The sequence below is a fragment of the Mus pahari genome, chromosome 22, assembly GCF_900095145.1.
Source record: "Mus pahari chromosome 22, PAHARI_EIJ_v1.1, whole genome shotgun sequence".
NCBI lineage: Eukaryota > Metazoa > Chordata > Mammalia > Rodentia > Muridae > Mus > Mus pahari.
The window spans coordinates 20,781,190-20,787,585 of NC_034611.1; the positions used below are offsets into that span (position 1 = coordinate 20,781,190).

Genomic DNA, 6,396 nt, shown 5'->3' on the forward strand with positions numbered 1-6,396 from the left:
GCTTCGTCTTCAGCTGATCGCTTTTCAGCGCTGCGACTGGAACTTTCCCCTCCATTACTGGAAGAAACAGTCTTAGTTTTCACAGGTTTTTCTGCTTCTTCTTCAGGTCCTCCGGCGGCTCCGGCTCGCTGCGGCTTCTCCGGCTTCTCCTCTCCCGCCTTCCCGTCCGCCATCTTCCCCGCCGCGGCCCTCTTTTTCTTAATTATTATGTATACACACAGCTTACTGAGTCCATTTGGTATTGCTCACAAATGTGTGTGTGTGTGTGTGTGTATACAGGTCAGAGGAGATCTTAGGAGAGTCAATTCTACAGTGTGGGTTCTGAGTATTGAATTCAGGTTTTTAGGTTTAATGATAATTATTTTAACTTTCTGAACCATATTAATGGCCCCCCAATTTTTTCAATCACCTTTTGGCTTTCTTCTTTGATCTATTGGTGTTTACGAGTAAGTTGCTCAATTTCCATGTATTTATATAGTTTATAAAGCTTTTTTTTTTTTTTGGTAATTGATTTCTAGTTTTATAGCATTATGCTTGAAAAAGATAACATAATTTCAATTTTCCTTCTAGTACCTTCAGTAGGCCTGGCTTTGCAGATAGATACTGTTTGAATTTGACATTGTTATGGAATATCTTATTTTCTCCATCTATGTTAATTAAAAGTTTTGCTGGATATAGTAGTCTGGGCTGGCATCTGTGGTATCTTAGAGTATACAAGACATCTGTACAGGCCCTTCTGGCTTATAGCGTCTCTGTTGAGAATCCAGGTATAATTCTAATGGATCTGCCTTTATATATTACTTGGTCTTTTTCCTTTACAGCTTTTAATATTCTTTCTTTGTTCTGTATGTTAATTTAGTGATTTGATTACTATGTGGCATGGGGACTTTCTCTTCTGGTCCAATCTATTTGGTGTTCTGTAAGCTCCTTGTATATTTATAGGCATCTCCTTCTTTAGTTTAGGAAAAGTTTTTTCTGCAATTTTATTAAATATATTTTCTTGGTTTCTGATCTCCTTCTTCCATTCCTATTATTCTTGGAGTTGGTCTTTTCATATCCTCACAGACTTCCTGGATGTTTTGTGTCAGCAACCTTTTAGATTTAACGTTTTCTTCGACTGCGTAACCATTTCTCCTGTTGTATCTTCTGTGACTGTGATTCTCTCTCCCACCTCTTGTATTTTGTTGGTGATGCTTAGGTGTGTCGCTTCTGTTCACGTACCTAGATTTTCCATCTTCAGGATTCCCTCAGTTTGTGTTTTCTTTATTGTTTCTATTTCCATTTTCAGGTCTTGAACGGTTTTATTCATTTTTTTTTTCAACTGTTTGTTTGTGTTTTCCAGGATTATTTTTTTAAGGGACTTGTTCATTTCCTCTGTAAGAGCCTCAGTCATCATCGTAAGATTGGATTTAAGGATTTAATTTCCTGGCTTCAGCTGTGTTGGAATCTCCAGAGTTTTCTATAGTAGGGTAGCTGGGCTATGGTGGTGTCCTATTGCCCTGGGCATCGCTGACTCTGTTCTTGCACTGGCTTTTAGTCGTTTGTGTTTAGAGTTGTCATGGGTTTATGTGCTGATTTCTGACTTTGTCTTTGTTGGGTGGATTCTTTTTTTGGCTGTTTTCCCCTTCCCCGCTTTCTGTTTTCTCTCTGGTCTTCTGGCCTAAGTGGCCTGTAGTTCTGGCTAAGGCTTCTTAACTTCAGGCCCAATAGTGTGTCTCCAGTGGGATTTTGGTGGGCAGGATCACCTCTGGGGTTTTGGGTGCTTGTGTTGCTTCTGGACTTCTGGGCTTCTGGGGACTTCAATGGCCTCTGGGGTTTTAGATACCTGTGTGGCCTCTGAGGTCCCAGGTCCATGGGGTTCCTGGGGTTCCTGGGGTTTTCAGTCCTGGCATTGTCTCAGGTAGAATGGGAGTCCTTTGCAGGGGTTGTTGGCCAGGATATGGAGCTCAGGGGAGGGGTGCCTGCTGGGAACTGCTACGTGAGCTAAAAGGACATACAGTTTGGGAGGCCAGTCATTTCACTTGTGTATTTTTTTCTTTAAAAAAAAAAAACTACATTTATTTATTTATTTAATGTTGTATATGTGAATTGGTGCACATGCCGTGGTTTGCTCTTTAAGCAGGAGGCAGCTCTCAAGGGTTGGCTTTTTTCTTCCACTGCCTCAGTCCTAGTGTCTGACCTCAGGCCATCAGGCTTGGTAGCCAGCACCTTTCCTATGGAGCCATCTCGGTAGCCCAAGCAGTATATTTTCAAGTAACCTGGTTTTGGCTCTCTGCATCTTTCTTCTCTGTGATAGTCCACTGTCAGACTTTCATTCTGTCCTGAGTGGTTTTTACTTTAAGGATTTCTATTTGATTTTTAAAGAAAAGTTTCAGTCTTTCTGTTAACTTCTCTGTTGTGATATTAAGTCAGATCCCTTCAGTTTTCCTGAAGTTCATTGAATTTTCTGAAAATTTAAGATAGCTATCTTTAAGTTTGAAAGTCTCCAGTAGAAAGAGTTGAAGTTTAGTGTCCTTATTTTGGCAGGTAGAATCAAGTTTTCCTAAAAGTGCTTGGCACTTATTAGTATGCAACATTGTTTCAATATCAAAGAATTAGTGGGGGTTTTTATTGTTATTGTTGTTGTTGTTGTTGTTTTCTTTTGTAACTTAACTCTTTCATGCCTGACTTTCCAGGACTTCAAGCAGGCTCTTTGTTGAATCTGACCCTGTGGTTGTTTCTGTCTCAGCATTAGATGGCAGTCTCAGGCCAGTTCTGCTTCAAGTCTGACCTCAGTGTGGTGTCAGTGTTTCAACATTCGAGGATAACCTAAGCTCAGGCGTATCCCAAGTCTTCACCACAGAAGAACATAGAACTGATCATTTGTTCTCACCAGCCTCGCTTTGGAATCAGCGCATGCCCAGAGAGCTCATCCACAGCCGGTGACCCGTGCTTAGCTTCAGCCTGGCTCTGGGAGACTCACACTGAAGGCTCCGGCCGTGGTTCCCGTGCCGTGGGTGTGGTCAGCAAGGCTGCAGAACTTCGCAGCATCGTGAGCTCCTACTCCATGAAGACCCATACAGTGCTGGCTTTCTTGTACGGCTTCCCCTTCTGCTGCCAGAGACTGGCCGAAGGCTGTTTGAAGAAGTTAGCTGCCCCGCTATCACAGGGTTTGTGAGGCTCTTTCTGGCACACTGAAGGCCTGGGTATAACCTGCTTTAAGTAATGAGGAAAAATCTCCATGCTTAGGTAGGGGATGAGAGGCAACTCTTCCCTTCTTGTCTCTCTACCCCTTACCTCTTTGTAAACTAGTCCACAACCAGGCACTGTAGTCTCTCACTGGCCTTCTTAGCATTTGGGAAAGGTAGTTTGGGGGGTTATTCACACTGTTCAAGGCTGCTCTTCTCTGGGAGCCGTGAGCATTGGAGGCTCTTACTCAACCACCATCTTACCCCTCCCATCATTTCCTGTATTTATCTTGCTTTATAATAAGAATGTGCCACCAATAAAAGTGCTTACAATGTTATGAGTCAGGTAAGTTTTATTTATGCATCACACCAACTTGCAGTTGGAAGGAATTGTAGTCATATGTCAGAAGTGGAAGGACAGAAAGAAAATGTCCTCGTCGCGATAGCCAGCTTCTCCTTGCTCTTATTCTAGTAAGAGAATTTCTCGTGTGCTCCACAATAGCTTGAAAACATTATATTTTAGCTTGGTACTTCTTCTAAATTCTTTCCCCTAAAGGGTTTGTTTGTCCTTTTTTTCCTGTTTGTGGACAAAAGAAGCATATAAATTCATATTATATAGAACATTAGTGGCTTATTCTGACTACTAATGTGAATTTACTTCTGAGAGACCCATTCTCAGAACTCTCTGATTTATTGTTTTAATTCTGACTTGTTACCTCCGGAGCAGCTAGGAGACTATTATCCCAGGTTTAAATAAATGACCTTACTGGGCCACCTCCCTGGTTCCCTCTATTCCTGGATGATTTTCTCCTGCTTAACCAGTGGCTTTTACAGGAAGTGTGTTCTGAAGTGGCTGAGTGGCTGCAGGGGAGGCTCCTGCTGTTCTCACGTGTGACCTCATGTCATTCTTCTCATGTAGTATTTCATTGAGAGTTGGGCTAGGTACTGAATAGTGTGTTCAAAACAATGTTTCTCCTAGTGGGGAGTTAATCCCAGCCCCTATCGTTGCGGATGCAGTGACACCAAGCTAATTCTCATGCATCCTACCCGACCTCCACTGTCTCAGAACAAATAGACCTTCCTTTTTGCTTTGGCATCCATAAATTTCACAATGATGTGTCCTTGTATGATACAGAAGATGAAATTTTTCTGGACCATTTTTTTTTTTTTTTTGAGCTCTTGGAGCTCCACTCTGTTCATAGCGGCCTTATTTATAATAGCAAGAAGCTGGAAAGAACCTTGTATTTCTTTCTCTTTGGGAAATTTGATTTTATTATTTACCAACAGTTTTTAACCCCTCTGTGATGGTTTGTGTATGCTTGGCTAAGAGAGTGACACTATTAGAAGGTGTGACCCTGTTGGAGTAGGTATGTCACTGTGGGTGTAGATTTATGACCCTCCTACTGGCTGCCTGGAAGTCAGTCTTCTATTAGCAGCCTTCAGATGCAGATGTAGAACTCTCAGCTCCTCTTGCACCATGCCTGCCTAGATGCTGTCATGCTCCCATCTTGATGATACTGGACTCAAATCTCTGAACGTGTAATCTGGCCCCAACTAAATACTGTTTTTATAAGAGTTGCCTTGGACAGATTGGGAGAAGGTCTTTACCAATCCAAAATCTGATAGGGGGCTAATATCAAATATATATAAAGAACTCAAGAAGTTGGACCCCAGAAAATCAAATAACCCTATTAAAAAATGGGTACAAAGCTAAACAAAGAATTCTCAACTGAGGAATACCCAATGGCTGAGAAGCACTTGAAAAAATGTTCAACATCCTTAATCATCATGGAAATGCAAATCAAAACAACCCCGAGATTCCACCTCACACTAGTCAGAACAGCTAAGATCAAAAACTCAGATGACAGCAGATGCTGGCGAGGATGTGGAGAAGGAGGAACACTCCTCCATTGTTGGTGGGATTGCAAGCTTGTACAACCACTCTAGAAATCAGTTTGGCAGTTCCTCAGAAAATTGGACATAGTACTACTGGAAGATCCAGCAATACCACTCCTGGGCATATACCCAGAAGATGCTCCAACTTGTAACAAGGACACATGCTCCAATATGTTCATAGCAGCCTTATTTATAATAGNAAGAAGCTGGAAAGATCCCAGATGTCCCTCAACAGAGGAATGGATACAAAAAGTGTGGTACATTTACACAATGGAGTATTACTCAGCTATTAAAAACAATGAATTCATGAAATTCTTAGGCAAATGGATGGATCTGGAGGATATCATCCTAAGTGAGGTAACCCAATAACAAAAGAAAACACATGATATGCACTCACTGATAACCCTAACTGATTAGCCCAGAAGCTCAGAATACCCATGATACAATTTGTAAAACACACGAAACTCAAGAAGAAGGAAGACCAAAGTGTGGATATTTCAATCCTTCTTAGAAGGGTGAACAAAATACCCATGGAAGGAGTTACAGAGACAACGTTCAGAGAAAAGACTGAAGGACTGACCATCCAAAGACTGCCCTACCTGGGGATCCATCCCATAAACAACCACCAAANCCAGACACTATTGCAGATGCCAACAAGAGCTTGCTGACAGGAGCCTGATATAGCTGTCTCCTGAGAGGCTCTGCCAGTGCCTGACTAATACAGAAGTGGATGCTCACAGTCATCCATTGGACAGAAAACAGGGTCCCCAATGAAGGAGCAAGAGCTGAAGGGATTTGTAGCCCCCTAGGAGGAACAACAATATGAACTAGCCAGTAACCCCAGAGTTCCCTGGGACTAAACCACCAATCAAAGAAAACACATGGAGGGACTCATGGCTCTAGCTGCATATGTAGCAGAGGATGGCCTAGTCAGTCGGTCATCAATGGGAGGAGAGGCCCTAGGTCCTATGATGGTTCTGTGCCCCAGTATAGGGGAATGCCAGGGCCAGGAAGTGGGAGTGGGTAGGTTGGGGAGCAGGGGGAGGGAGGAAAGGATAGGGGATTTTCAGAAAGGAAACTGGGAAAGGGGATAACATTTGAAATGTAAATAAAGAAAATATGTAATAAAAAAAAAGAGTTGACTTGGTCATGGTGTCTGCTTATAGCAGTAAAACCCTAACTAAGGCACCCTCTTAAAAAACTATTTATTTATTGTTTGGGTGTTAGTGTGAGTGTGCCTGCCTGTGCCATGGAAGTCCAAGGATAATTTGTGGGAGTTCTCTTCTTCCATCATGTGGACTCTGGTAGTCTAGCTTCTTCTCTCCCTCTTTCC

General features: G+C 42.4%; 1 pseudogene; it reads right to left on the reverse strand.

Annotated features, from left to right (window-relative positions):
• Positions 1–183, reverse strand: part of LOC110338586 — a 1,437-nt pseudogene extending 1,254 nt beyond the window's left edge.
• Positions 184–6,396: the final 6,213 nt, after the last annotated feature.